This window comes from Narcine bancroftii, chromosome 5, assembly GCF_036971445.1.
Source record: "Narcine bancroftii isolate sNarBan1 chromosome 5, sNarBan1.hap1, whole genome shotgun sequence".
Lineage (NCBI taxonomy): Eukaryota > Metazoa > Chordata > Chondrichthyes > Torpediniformes > Narcinidae > Narcine > Narcine bancroftii.
Window position 1 is genome coordinate 256,386,332 of NC_091473.1, and position 15,967 is coordinate 256,402,298.

Below are 15,967 nucleotides of genomic sequence, written 5' to 3' on the forward strand. Positions count from 1 at the left end.
GAAAGATGATGTTAAACAGTAATCAGCTACAAGTTTGAGCCAACAGAGGGACACCTTTGTACCTCATTGTAGTCAGCATTTAATTTTAAAAGGCTTTTCAACAATAACATGGGGATGCCGGGATGCCGACCATGTGCGGGTTAAAGGGTCATCGTGGTCAGCACAGATTAGATGGGTGAAGGGCCTGATGCCGTGCTGCTGTGTGCTCCTTAAATAATAGAATTTATATTAAAAAAGCATCAGATTTTTGGAATGCCAGCCGAGGTCGGTACTATCCTTCAGAAAAGGAAATGTACTGCTGCCACATTTCTGACCAGAACCACCGTAACCTGCTGAACTGTGACCTACTCTCAATACATCCCAGCAACCCACAAAAACAAACGTGGACAAGATATTCCAACCTCACATCCCTCCTGCGAGTAAACTTTAAAAATCAGCTCACAAACACTTCATTTGATGCAATCTCTCCTTCCCATGATTCCACCTGCCCATTTCTGTCAGGGCCCACGGCATCATCCAAGTCCCAAGCACCAGACTCTGTCACATTTAGGGTTCACCGTGTGAGATTGCAGGGCAGCTTTACACAGGTTATGGCAGAGACGTCCCTTTATCTTTCCTCAGCTCCTTGAAATATGCCCTTGAGGGGTGATACATTATCATCCTCTGGCCAGGAGCCGAAGCACTCTGCACATTTCCGAACGTGGACTGTGTTCTCAGCTGCACCAGGTCATTATTTTGCTTCCCCGTGGTCAGACTGGCAAGAATTTAACACTCAACATGAATCGCAACAAAAGTGTTCAAGATGCCTGGGGCCAAACATTTGAGAGCTGTGTACATTAGGACCACAAGACATTGAAAGGACCGCATTCACTCAATATGCAGTTTGTGATGCCACACCTCACACTCGCCTAAACCCTGGTAAAGGCAGTGCAGCCTGTCCCTTACCTCACGCGTCTATAGACCAGCAAGGAGATCAACAGCACAAATATCCATGCTGACCATTTGTCCATATTTGCCCCACATCCCTGCAAACATTTCTATCGTCCAACCTGCAAAATGCATTTTCAACGTTACAATAGTCCGCACCTCTACCCTGGCACTCGTTCCGTGTACCTACCACCCTCCGTGTGAAATTGCCCATCAGGTGCCACTTAAATCTTTCCCCTCTCACCTCAAACTCATGGCCTCCAGAGCAAATGTATAGCAGAGGCCCAGTGTTACATGCTCTCTGGTTCAGCCATTTACATATTGCTGGAGAAAAGTCTCTCAGATGGATTCAATAAAAATTCCGTCACATCCAAGCCCTTCTGTGAAAGTCCCGATCATTGAGGGAAGTTGCCAGCATTAGCCCCCCCCCCCGTCACCCCCTCTACCTCTTCCCCCCCCACCCCCCCCCGTCGCCCCCCTCTCCTACCTCTCCCCCTCCCTAGTCAAGATGACTCTCCTGCCTCTACCATTATGTCTAGACATTTGTTCCACATGCCCACCATTCTCTGGTGAAGAACTCTCCACCCCTCGATCCCACAACTTGTAGTTAGGCCCTCTTGTCCATCTGCAGATGTAGATAAATATGAGGGTGTCCACTTTGGTGGCAATAACAGGAAGGGAGATTGCCTGAATAGTGAGAAATTAGGAACAGGATTGGTGTAATGACATCTGGGTGCCATGGTACATAGGGAACGCAGGGAGAGCAGGAGGTGAGGATACATTGGTCTTTATTGAGAGAGTTTGAATTAAGAAGCAGAGGTCTAACTGCAATTGTATCGGGCCTTGGTGGGGCCACACCTAGAATATTGTCCACTGTTTTGGTCTCCTAATCTGAAGAAAGATATTCTTGCTGTTGAGGGGGTGCACACAGAATCCTGGGATGGCAGGACTAACATACAAAGACCGGATAGACTACAGGTTTACTCACTGAATTTAGAAGAATGAGAGAGAGAGGATCTCATTGAGACATGTGAAACTCTGACAGATAGGTTGAGTGCAGAGGCTGGGGAAGTCCAGTATAGGGTGGGGGGGGGGGCCACAGTCCAAGGATAAGGCCAAGACATTGAATTCTGAGGTGAGGAAAAATGTCTTCATACAACAAGCTGTGAACTTGTGGAACTTGCAGCCAAATGAAACCCAAGGGCAGCTCATTAGATGGATTCAAAATGGAATTGGATGTGGCCCCATTGATGAAAGAGATCAAGGGTATGGAGAGAAATGAATAGGGTGTTAGGTCACATGATGAGCCTTGATCATACAGAGTGGCGAAGTAGGCTTGAAGAGCTTACACCTGCACCTATTTTCTAGGTTTCTTGCAGAGAAGAATCAGTGAATCAATTTAAAACATTTGATGTCAAGTTGGTGCTTCACCCCTTGACATCATTCAACTGTCACTGGATTGTGATGGGGGAGAAAAGGCAGAAAAGCATCAAACTAGCCAAGACTGACAGAGTCCAAGGAAACAGTCGAGAAAAAGGAGCAGAACAGCCAGGCCACTACGTCCAAAGACCTGCCAATGAAGCTAGACTTTGGAAACCTTGTACAAATAAAGCTGAAATGACAAGGGTCCAGCCACAATCCCTCAGCGAATCACTGACCTACATTGGGAAGGAGGCAAGAAGCTCCAGTTGTCAGACTGGGTTAAGTTCACTGATCACTGATGTGGCGCGTTGGGTGGGGGAGGGGGGCTGGATGTGAAGCCAGTCCTTCTCCTGACCTTAAACACAAAGATAAAAGATGCATTTGTACAGATGACCCCAAAATGATGCAAACATGTCCCAGCACAAGCCTCTGTGCAAACACGCCCATTGTGTGATGCTAAGCTGGGTCACAGCACAGAAAGATGGGAACTTTTAGTCCCATCTATCCTTCCTTTACCATCCCACCATCAAGGTGAAGCGATTTACTTCCACCTCTTTCGAATTTTGCGCTGTTCCCATTCAGCGGTGGTGATTCAGTGGATAAATCAATCACTCACAGAATGGAAGCTCCGTTCACCTCATTTCCAATGCCTGCTTCTATTTTCCAACTTACTCGGCCGTTAGTCCCTTGCACCATTCCAACCTAGCCCAACGGGCTAGATTGTCAAGGGACAATCTCACATCTTCTATTCTGCACACTCAAGCCTCTGCGACTAGCCATTTCAGACACCAGCCTTTCCCGTCTGATCCAGTCTCAAACCAGTCTCTCTCCACAAGACGCTGCCTCTCCTGCTGGGTATGTCCAGACTTGCCTTTTATTCCAGATTTCCAAGGACCGTCATGTTCTCTGTCTCACAGTACAAGCAGTTTCTTTCTCTCTCTCCTCATTCATCTCCGCCCCCCTCTAGACAATTAGCAAACCTTCACCACCCCCTCTCAGTTGTCACCTGCACCTTTTCAGAGAAGCAGAGCACAGAACAGACCTTCCAGCCCAAGGCATTGTTGTTCAATCTCCTCGTCTCCAACCCATAACAGATAACTGCTCCTTGCAGCCTTCTCTGCAACTAAAACAGAGTTCTTGATCTTCCCGTTTTGACAAAGGTCGTCAACTTGAAATATTAACTCTGTTACCCTCTCCACAGAAGCAATCTTCAGAGTATTTCCAGAACTCTCTGCTTTTTTCTGGCACCATAAGACAATTGGCTGTGGACAGAGTGGAGCACATGCGATATTGTCTAGTTCCCTTCAGTGAAGCGCAGAAGAAAATGGGTGGTATAATCAGCTCAAGAGCAGATAAAACCAATTCACAAAATTACCACCTAATGATAATCAGCTGGTCAGTAAGGGCGATTTCATCAGTGGTATTAAGGGGCACTCACAAATAATCTGATCACCAACTCCCAGATCAGGGTTTACCTGACCTTGATGTGCTCAAGCCCAGAACATTGGTTATACACCTTGCTCTTCAACTTACAATGGGCAAGCTTCTGTTCTGGTAAACCCATTCCAAGTCAAAAAATCGTGTCAAAAAAATACCACACCCACCATTTTTTAAGAATTAAATTTGTTCTACACTGAAAAACTCATTAAAGTTCACAGCTGAAAGCTCACTGTACGATACTCTCGCACGATGCTGCCACCACCCAGCATTTCAAGAGTAGCGCAAATGTGGCAACAGATCAGAATTTGAACCATCGTAACTTCGAACAAGTCAGACCTTCGTAAGTGGGGGACCACCTGTATAAAGTACACAGATTTAACTTGAGTTTCTCCAGCATTGTTTTCACTTCTCCATGCAGCTCCCGATCTCAATTCGACCTTGCCCAAACATGGAAAACATGAGCTGAATTCCGAGGCAGGACCAAGGCAGCGTGACTTTGACATCAAGGCACTACAGGACAATAGTGTGGCAGTGAGGAGAAAGCACAGCTGGCTGCAACCACACTTTGCCTAATAACAGCCAAGGTTGTTGGCCATTAAGATTCCAACGTTCTCTATACAACATCCTTTGGGTAGTCCCATTCTGCTTCAGATACGTCCCTTCCATCAGATCAGAGGCAAGGATGTTTGCCATTAATAACAAGAACATGGAATAATACTGCACAGGAAGAAGCCCCTTTGGCCCACACATCTGCACCAAACAACGTTTTGCTCTGCTGTGTGCACCAGAGAGATAACCCACTATCTCTTTCATAATTTGCATCTTTCTGGAAGCCTCTTAAATACCACTATTGGACATAGAACCCAAATGCAGAGAGTCCTTTCACCCTGCTCCACCATTCTATAGGACAACAACTGTCCACACACCTTCAGTCCCCTCTTCCTGCTTTCTCTCCAGACCCCACAATTCATTTAGCCAAAAGGACCACATCTCACTCCCTTTTGAATGGATCTAACAAACCGGCCTCAACAAATTTCTGTGTTAGGGAGTTCCACAAGGTCACACCTCGAACTGAAGGGGTTTCTCCTCATTTCAATCCCAAATGTGTCCCCCCTTATTCTGGGCTTCTCCAACATCAGGAATGTTCTTCCTGTATCTAACTTGAAGAGGTCCTGACAAAACTTTCCCTCTCATTCTTCTAAATTCCATTGTGAAGAACACAAGTCTGACCAGTCTTTGTTTATTTGTCAGTTCTGCCATCCCAAGAGTCTGGTAAATCTTCACTGCACCCTACTAATGGCAAGAATGTCCTTCTTCAGATGAGGAGACCAAATCGATACACATTTGGGAATTTGTCATCATCCCTTCGATGTCACGGAGTTTAATCCCGTACTTCTGAGCCCAACAGCACTGCTCGGAACTCCAAGTGTAACAGTTCAAGGAGGTGCTTCACCCGGGCCTTCAAGGACAAGCACTTAGCCTTCCTTGCATCAACACCAAAATACACTTGCATGGTTTTAATTTTGAAATTTATTCGTTCTGATCACGAGAAAGGCTGCGATGATGGAAAATGAACAATCAAAGCCAAATTTCTGGAGGGAAATGAGTATGGGAGAAATTTTCAACTCCCTGCAGCCAATTGTTAAGTTTAAATTGACAAAGATATCAATGGACCAGAGGCATTAATAATATGACAGAAAGGTGGGTTTAAAATCACATTCCAGTCATGATCTGTCCAAGGATGGAACTGGTTTGAGGGAGTGAAAAACAATGCTGGAAAAACCCAGCAGGTCAACCAGTGTCCTTCAGGAAGCAAAGATACAAATGCATTGCCAACTTTTCAGGCTTGAGCCTTTCATCAAGGTATGAGCAAAACGTCAGCAGGCACACAAACAAAATGGTGGTGGGGAGGAGCATGGTCCCACATAGAACAGCCAGACATCGGCTTTTAGGCCAGACAATGCAGCTTTGGAAGACTGTCTGGTGCCACCTTGAGCCAGACATTAATCTGTCTTCCATTTGGGGTGTAGGCAGAAAAGGCATTTACCTTTTAATTTTGGCGTGTGGACATGTTTCTTCTCACACGAGAGTTTCTGAAGCTGACCCTGCATGTCCTCTGTTTTGGCAAGTTCAAAATGGCCACCCTAGTCCCAGAGGCAGGAGGTAATAGGTGAATAAGGGAGGGGGAGCACAGCAGCAAACAGGGGGATGGTTTGAGGGAGTGCTCTCTTCTGGTGTTTGGGTCTACTGCGAGGTACCTATGGAGGACGCAGGCTGCTGGCGACTCAAGACGAAGAACCCACGCAGGCCGTGTGTGATTGCAGTCAAGGGACTCACACTGAGCTGCAGACTATGGGAGACTGGCTGAAGGGGTACGAGGTATTGGAACCGGGATGCAAGAGGGAGCCAAGGGCGCTGTGTCGGACATTCAGATCTGGGGTTCAGGTTGTTGATGGTTTGGACTGAAGGCTGTGTGAGCATTAGAGGCAAATCCACAGGCACTCAGTGACTCTGGGGGACACTTTTTTGTTTCTCTTTCTCTGACTGTAAGGAGCACCGGACAATTTCTGCTGATGGCAAATCTTTGTCTGCCTTACAATGAACCAAAGGAAATTTGGTGCAATATCACATTTTTTGTTTTATTACTCAACAATAAAATAATCTTGAATCTTTACAGCATGCAATCGGGATGAATAGGACAATTATCGAAGGTTGATTCAAGCCCAAAATTTAAACATGGTCATGCAGCAATAAATTCAGTGACCACTGTTAGTATTCAAGGCAACCAAATGAAGTGAATGTTGATTTTCAAGTTTTTGTTCCACAATGATGTCCCATTGCTTGCTAATAAACATTATAGTCTGCAAACAGATTTTTTTACAGTGCAATGTCTCACTTCCAGTTCAGTACACGTGACTGTGAAAGTGAGTCTGGGCCACCTCATGGCCATAGAGCTCGAGTACCAACTTCTAGACATTTTTAGTTGGTATTTTTTACAAGATGTTGGATCTGCAATGCACCGAATTACATTATTGTTTTACACCAACCATGTTCCAAAAAGCCAGGAGCCAGAGACTGTTTAACACTTCACCTGGTTCTATCTGCACCAGAGAGATGCCAGCTGTCAGGAGCCCCTGGGCTCAGTGGTGATGCAAGGCTACAGACCACAATGACAGCTCCTTACAGCCTGCTCTGTAATTCACAGCATCTCTTCATGCAGAAAGCTGAAGAAAGGAACTCAGTACCCAGATGGCTAAGTTGCACAAGGGCTAGACAGCTCTCTTGGGCACAGAGACACAGAGTTTGGTTAATTAAAAGCAGAATAAAATCAGCTGCTGGCAACCAAAAAAACAATTCCTACAGAAAACTAGTAGGAGCCCGATCGGAGTGTGCAGCCCACTCGAATGAACTACCGCAGTCCTTCTCTCACAACAGTTCTTATTGAACGTCGGTACCAATGCAGACAGGTAAACACCAACCTGCTGTCTTCAGAGCTCAGGACAATCAGTGAAAAATCTCCACAGGACTGCATTCTTCCGCAAGTACACTTCTGATAAATCTCCAACTAGAGACTGTCCCACCTTGAGAATTGCCCCAACCTCTCTTGATGAGGCAATAGAAATAGATTCTGACCACATGCATAACTTGGCCTATGAAAGGAGATTCTGCCATTGATGCGGCTGTGGAACATCGAGAAGGCTCATCAACCTGGCTGCTTTTTCCATTACGATCCCAAAGCCATTGTCCACTTAGATTCCTTCTTAAGCTTACAATTTGGAAATGTGGCTTGAGACAGCTTTCAGCTGAACTTAACCTAATGCAAGGTCAAATTGTAAGGAGATTATGTTGATTTGGTCCAACACCCAACAAATCCTCACTGACACTTCAGAGTTATCTAGCCGTCCAAAGAATGAAAGCAGCAGTTTAACTGTACGTGACAGGACATCTTATCAACTGCTTTCGAACTTGTCAATGGGATTAACATAATCGTGTTGCAGAATGTCAATTTAAATTATTTTGGAGTTTAAAAAAAAACCACAAAAGATTGATTAAAAAGCTCCCCTATGACAGCCTATCAGAGGTACTGATTGAAGGACTAGAGTTAGCGAAATCTTGATTCAAGTTCTTTTATTCAATCTGATTTGTTCCAACAAAGAATCTAAAACTACTTCAATTCATAGGCCCATTGTGAAAACTCAATTTGCGTGGTCTGAGCCACCATTTTGCAGCAGTCCAGGTGCAGACTACCCTTTCGAGTCTTGGTCACGTTATTCAATTTCCCATTCACAAATACTTCCATCAATTTCCATTCAAGTTTCAGCATCAAACTTTAAAGCGCTGACCATTGACTGAAAATAAAGCAAACTCACTGGAGGGCCACCACAGGACAAACTTGCCCATGCCAACCAACTTGTGTACTCAAGCTCTCCCATCAGCCAGTGTCCAGCCCATATCCCTCCAAATCTTTCTAATCCACACATCTGTTCAAATGTCATAGAGCCATAAAACATTATAGCACAGAATCAGGCCCCTTCAGCCCTTCTAGTCTGTGCCGAACCACTTTTCTACCTTGTCCCACTGACCCAGACCTCCATCCCTCTCCCATCCATGTTCCTGTCCGAATTTTTCTTAAATGTTCAAATTGAGTCTGCATTCACCACCTCAGCTGGCAGCTCATTCCACACTCCTACCGCTCTCTGTGTGAAGGTGCCCCTCAGGTCTCCCTCACCTTAACGCTATTCTCATCTCCGCTGGGGGAGAAAAAGATTATGGCTTATTTATGTCTGTCCTGATATTATAAAACTCAGCAAGGTCTCTCCTCAATCACCTTGGCTCCAGGGAGGTCCCATACTTGCCAGCCTCTGGAATAATTTACTTGGTTACAGGTTACTGTTCATCAATCTCACAGCCTGTGGGAAGAAGCTATTCCCCAGTCTGGCTGACCTGATTTTAATGCTCCTGATGGTAGTGGATCAAAGATGCTGCGTGCTGGATGGAAAGAGAATTCTTTGAGCCACATTTAAGCAACACCCATGTGAACCTTCCACCTGCCACTCCATGCACCAAGATGCAGCACCTCCTGGTTGAGACGAGAAGCTCAGATAATCATCAATGCCTTTCATCCACGATCTGACTCACCACCCAAATTGTTATTGAGGTGACAAAAAGCTTTGATACCTGCAGCACACCACTGGTCACAAGTCTCCAATGTGCGGAGAGTGAGCTGCAGGCGCTGTGATTCTAGTAAACACACCAACATGCTGGAAGAACTCAGCTGGTCTTTTCAGTATTTATACAAGGATATGTTTCGGGCATTTCTGGCCTGGTCCTTCTTCAAGGGATAAAAATTAGAAAAGCCAGAAGCAGGATAGAGCAGAAAGTCTCAGAATTCAAACAATGAGGGAGGAATCCAGACCAACAAAAGGTGTTAATGGAATGTGATAAGGGACGAGATGAGAATTTATCTTGTCTGGGCGAAAGGAGAGAGGGAAAGAAGCAATGACTCCACTGCCACCTTCGGACACCTCCAACAAACCAATTCTGCATCCATGGGCCACCTTGCTCTGGATCCCATGTGATCTGATCTTTTGGACAGCCCATCATGTTGGTCAAAACTCTTCCCACAACGAACTGTGATTCCCTGGCACGTCCCTGCAGCCTTTTCTAAATAAAGGCGCAACATTAGCTACTATTCAGTCACCCAGTGCCTAGCCCATGCCTAACAATGTAAATATTTCTGCCACATCTGCTGCAATTTCTTCCACAGCTTCTCACAATATTGAATAATGTACTTGATTTATCTACCTTTAAGCATTTTGAGATATCCAGCACCCCCTCTTCTTTCACATAGACTCTCTAAGGCATAGAACAGTACAGAACAGGAGCATGCCCTCCAGCCCACACCTGTGCTGATCACGAGGCCCAAATCAATAGGAACATTTCAAACATTCTTAGGCACATGGATGCAAGAAAAATTAAGGGTTACAAAGTAGGGAAGGTTTTGATTTTTGAGTCAGTTTATATAGGTCAGAACAACATCGAGGGCTGAAGGGCCTGTACTGGGCTGAAATATTTTGTGTAAAACTGCCACTTGCACTGACCCCTCCATCTCCTTCCTATTCATGTGTTTCTTAAACATGGCTATTGTACCTCTTTCCACCACTACCCTGGCACCCACCACTCTGCGTAAAATATTTGCCCGGCGCATCTCCTTTATCACAGTGCAGTACAGTTGATGCAGAGAAATGGATTGGAGGTCAATCCACAGGACCACAAGAGTTGCAGAGAGGATCACTGGAGTTTTCTATCCCTGCTCCCTCCCCCTCCCCCCCCCCCCCCCCCCCCCCCCAATCAATGTGATCTACTGGGATTGTTGCCTGAAGAGGGCATGCAAAATCATTGAGGACCCCTTCCACCCCGCACACAGCGTCTTTCAGCTGTTCCCGTCGGGGAAGAGATACAGAAGGATCAAAGCCAGCACCACCAGGCTGAGGAACAGCTTCTTCCCACAGGCAGTGAGAATGCTGAACAACCAAAGGAACTGCTCACACTGACCCTCCGAGACTCTCATATTCACGAAACAGTATTTATGTATTTATTTGTATAGATGAAATACTTATCCTGCATATGTATTGTGTGTCTTTATGTGTGGGTCATGTCTGGTTGTGTGTCTGCATGTTTTGTACCGAGGACCAGAGAACACTGTTTCATCAGGTTATACTCATAGAATCAGATGACAATAAACTTTCAACTTCCTCCCCCTACCTTGCATGCCGATCTTCTGGGTGATGCCTTTATCCTGGGGAAACTATTCGCATTCCCCATCAGTACCTCTCATTGTTTTATAAACTTCCATCAAGTCTCTCGTCTCCCAAATGCAGAAAAAATAACCCGTTTGTTTAATCTCTCCCCATGACTCATTCCCTCCAAATCATGCAACATCCTGGTCAACTTCTTCCCTACCCTTTTCCAAAGCCTCCACGTCCTCCCTGTAATGGGGTGACCCCCATTGCACACGTTGTTCCAAGTGCAGCTAACCACATTTTTACCGCAACATGACCTCTTACTTTTATACTCAATGCCCCTTCCAAAGAAGCCAAATATATCAGAGACCCTCTTTTCCACCCAATCTATTCGTGGTCACTTTCAATGAGCCACAGGCCTGGATCCCAGATTCCTCTCCACAACATGTTTAAAACTCTGCCATTAATGTTCTAGCCTCTGGTCCCAAGGTGCTCCCTCCGAGACTCCTCAATCACTCATCCTGTCACGTTTTCAATAAGGATCATTGTGGCGCTGTGTAAAAAGCCGTGGAATGGTTGCGCTTGGTTCAGAAAAGGATGGTTTGCAGATGCAGCAGGTTATCAAGAGGGCAAATGGAATGCTGGCCTTCATTGCAAAGGGTTCGGAGCAGGGTAGTTATGTTGTAACTGTACAAGGCCCTGGTGAGGCCACATCTAGAGCACTGGGTACTACTTGCAGAAGGAGGTATTGGCTTTGGATGCAATGTAAAGGGGGTTCCCCAGGAGATTCTGGAGATGAGAGGGTTGGCCTATGAGGGGAGATTGAATTGTCTGGACTGTACTCATTGGAACTGAGAAGAATGAGAGAGGATCTTATAGAAATGTTTAAAATTATGAAAGGTATAGAGAAGATAGAGGTAGGCAAATTGTTTTCATTGGTGGGGAGACCAGAACTAGGGACAGAGCCTCCAGATTCAGGGTCGTAGTTTAAGGACAGAGATGAGGTGGAGCTATTTTCCCCCAGAGGGTGGGAAACCTGTGGAATTTACTGCCCGTGGAATTAGTGGAGGCGACCACAATAAAGACAAACAGCACGGTAACTGGCCCACGAGCCCATGCCACCCCAATGACATCCAATTGACCTACAACCCCCAGTACGTTTTTTTGAAGGGAGGGAGGCAACCGGAGCCTCCAGGGAAAACCCACACAGACACGGGGAAAACGTACAAACTCCTTACAGACAGTGCCAGATTCAAACCCCAGCCCTGATCACTAGTGCTGTGACAGTGTTGTGCAAGCTGCTACTCTAACCGTACCATCCCACACTATTAAAGTATCTGAAAACCTGCTCCCCCTCAACCAAAGAACACATGTGTATCCATAAAGCTCCCAGTACATCATCGATAAATCGAAAATATTTGAGAATCCACACACTTTTGAACTAGAGACCCGGGAGACCACAGATACTGAAATCAGGAACAAAATAAAACAATCTGCTGGAGGAACCTCTGATCAACCAGCATCAGTGGGAGAAAACAATGGCCAACATTTTGGGCTTGGCTTATAAATTGACCAATTTACCTCTCACTGGTTGTTCTTCTGGTGTTTTCACCACTTCTTTTGAAATATGGTCTCCAAGCAAACAACAGCTTGATTACACAGTAAAGTCACTCAAAGTGCAATAAATTAATAGTAGTTGATCTATTTTTGGCATTAGTTGAAAGGATAAACATTGGCAAGGATGAAGGAGAACCTCTTTTTCTCTCCTTACAGAGCCATAGGAACTTCTGTGCAAACCTGAGCAAGCAGTCTTCAGTTTAACATCTCATCTAGAGGGTGGTCCCTGTGGCAGTGAAATCCTTCCTCAGCTCCCCACTGATGTGTTGGCCGAGATGAAGCACTGGTCCTGAAGTGTGAGACGAAAACCTGCGACTAACTCAAAGGTGAGAGTACCAGTCACAAAGCAGAGCTGAAACCAATCACAATATCGCTTGTAAGTGCATTTGTCAAAATGAAAGCAGCCATCCTTCAATATATAAAGATTCCTTTATCTCAAGATCAGTGTTAAGCTTTGCAAATATATTAATTACAAGCTAGAAATACAAGCAGAAGGTTCTAAGACTTGGCATGTCCTCACCCATTCCATAACAGGATTCTGGACACTAAATATTAACCCACAGATGCTTACCTGACCTGCTGAGCATTTCCAGCATTAGACCACAAGACAAAGAAATAGGCTATTCAGCCCATCAAGTCTGCCCGCCATTGAATGATGAGCTGATCCATTTTCCCACTCAGCCCCACTGCCCAGCCTTCTCCCATAACCTTTGATGCTAAACAAGAACCTGCCAATCTCTGCCTTAAATATACTCAATGACCCAGCCTCCACAACTGCCCGTGGGAATAAATTCCACAAATTTACCACCTTCTGGCTGAAGAAATTCCTCTGCATCTCTGTTCTAAATTGACACCCTTCGATCCTGAAATTGTGCCCCCTTATCCTTGACTCTCCAAACATGGGAAACAACCTTTCTACATCTTCTCTGTCTATTGCCCATCAGTATTCAAAATCTCCCCCATTCCAAATACGTCCAACCTGACGAAACAACATTCTCCGGACCTCAGTGCAAAACATGCAGACAAACGATACATTTTCAGGACAAGTATTCAAATAGACAAATTAATAAATAAATAAAATTTGTTTCATGAATATGAGTCTCGGAGGGACAGTGTGAGCAGATCCTTTGGTCGTTCAGCATTCTCACTGCCCGTGGGAAGCAGCTATTTCTCAGCCTGGTGATGCGGGCTCTGATCCTCCTGGATCTCTTCCCTGACAGGAGCAGCTGAAAGATGCCGTGTGCAGGTGGAAGGGGTCCTCAATGATTTGTGTGCCCTCTTCAGACAATGCTCCTGGTAGATCACGTTGATGGTGTGTGGTGGTGGGGGGGGGGGGGGGGGGGGGGTGGGTAGGGTGGCGTGGGGGAGAGAGACTCCAGTGATTCTCTCTACCACTCATGGTCCTGAAGATTGACGTCTGATCCAATGGACTGCAGCAACCGTAACACCCTGTGATGCAGCCGGCCAGGACGCTCTTAAATAAGCTCGTGTAGAAAGTCGACAGGATGATAGCCATCATCCTTGCCCGCTTCAGTTTTTTGAGGAATTGTGTTCTGCCCTTCCTGACAAGTGAGGAGATGTGTGATGAGGAGAGGTCACTACTAAAGTGGACTCCAAGAAACTGTGTGTATTCTACTCTCTCCATGACCAAGCTATTACTAACTTTCTTTAGATTTTAGGAAAAGGTCAATAGCAAGCGCTTTGTATTCCACAAGATCATGAGGCAATTAGGCCATTCTGCCCATCAAGTCTGCCCCACTATTCCATCATGGCTTCAACCCCATTCTCCTGCTCCTCCCCATAACCCCTGATTTGTTTCCCAATAGCTTATCCAGCTCAATCTTTTTTTTTTAAAAACAAACAATGATTTGGCCTCCACAGACATTCATGACAACAAATTCCACAGATCCACCACCCTCTGGGCAAAGAAATTCCTCCCCACCTCTGTTCCAAAGGGTCTGCACCTTTCTTTCTTCCACCAAAGGGCAGATTATACATTTTCTCCACACTGTACTCCATCCTTCATAGTTCATCCAATCTCCTAACCTATCTCAGTCTTTACGAAGTCTCAGCACGTCCTCCACATGACCCAACTCTCCTCCAGACTTTGTATCATTCACAAGACTTGGCCACGGAGCCATCAATTCATCATGAAAAGCACTGGTCACCGGCAGCCAACGAGAAAAGGCCTCTGCATCTTTTCAAACCATCACAGGTCTTCCAGATATTACCAGGATTTACTCAGGCAAGATTCCCAATTCCTAAAACAGTTTGAAGCCTGGGCTAGAGGGTCACAGAGATGTGATCAGCACCTCCTAATCTCTGCATTGTTCTTTCCATATTAGAGGCTTTTGATTTTTTCCTCAACTAGGACTGAGCTTGTTCTCGTACATCATCATCATTTATATTATGTCTCAATTATTTAAATTCTGGAATGATGGCAGATAATACAAAAGGAGGTGGAGGAGCAGGTAGTGTAGAGGAAACAGGGAGGCTGCAGAAGGATTTCGATCAGGAGAATGAGCAGAGAAGTGGTAAATTATAGACAGCGTTGGGAATTGTATGGTCATGCACTAGTAGAAAAAAATAAATGGGCAGACTATTTTCTAAAGGGGGAGAAAATTTGCAGACTCAAAGCAATCTTCATGGGGAGTCCTCGTGCAGGATAGCCTAAAGGTAAAACTTGAAGATTAAGTCAGTGGTAAATGCAATGCTGGCGTTCATTTCAAGAGGAACAGAATATAAGAGCAGGGATGTGATGCTGAGGGTTTATAAGGCCCTGGGGAGACCTCACGTGGAGGATTGTGGGCAGTTTTGGGCTCATTTAAAGGGTATGCTGATGTCGGCGAGGGTTCAGAGAAGGTTCACTAGGCTAATTCTGGGAATGAAAGGGTTATCACATGAAGAGTGTTTGATAGCTCGTGGCCTGGACTTATTGGAATTTAGGAGAATGAGGGGGGAACCTGTGAAACATTTTGAATGTTAAACGTTACAGACAGATGTAGAAAGCTTGTGTCCACTTAGAACAGAGATGCTGAGGAATTTCTTTAGCCTCAGGGTGGTGTATCTGGAATTTGTTGCCAAAGGCAATTGTGGAAGGATCATTGCTTGTGTTAAAGGGAGAGATAGATAGGTTCTTGATTAGCCAGGGCATCAAAGGTTATGGGGAGAAGGCTGGGCAGTGGGACTGAGTGGGAAAATGGATCAGCTCATGATTGAATGGTGGGGCAGACTCAATGGGCTGAATGGCCCACTCTGCTCCTATTTTTTATGGTTTTTCTAACGTGTCCACTTTGCCTTCAAAACCTGAGCAGCCGCTGGCAGCAAAACAGCTCAGCATCCGTCAGTCAAATCAGGGCAGGTCCTGTCTGAGGGAAAACTGCCATCTCTTCCCTTCTACCTTGCCTTGATTACCCAGTGACTTGCTCCCAATTACAAACCATTTCCATAAAACTTGGCTCACAACTGGTTCGACAAGCAATGCCACAAACAAAGCTGGTTGGAGACTCGCATCTCACCAAACCCACTAGAAATTACATTCTTTCGCCACAAAATTGTATGGTCTGAATTACAAAGTAAGAGACTAAACTCTTTTAGTTAATAAACTATTCATTCAACACCAGCAAAAGGTGCAGCAAAGCAAAGGAATCTGAACACAAACTTCTGTAAAGGAAAATCAGATTCACAAATATGGATCAAACAACAACTGGTTCTCGATCTGGTGACAGTTCTGCTGTAATGAAGGATTTCGTCTGGGTGCTCCCCCAGTGGCTCATTTGGTAACATTTTGTGAAAATATAGATGTCAATCATGGGCTT

At 45.4% G+C, this 15,967-nt stretch overlaps 1 protein-coding gene across 8 annotated transcripts in view; it reads right to left on the minus strand.

Annotated features, from left to right (window-relative positions):
* The window catches only part of plxna2 (plexin A2), a 374,997-nt gene that overhangs the window by 346,865 nt on the left and 12,165 nt on the right, over positions 1–15,967 (minus strand). For 5 of the 8 annotated variants that reach the window (XM_069942304.1, XM_069942308.1, XM_069942303.1 and 2 more), the window contains exon 2: positions 12,330–12,501. The gene's annotated coding sequence lies outside the window, so the exon portion shown is untranslated. The remainder of the gene's footprint in view (positions 1–12,329; positions 12,502–15,967) is intronic. The other 3 variants (XM_069942307.1, XM_069942306.1, XM_069942305.1) reach the window with 2 other exon arrangements.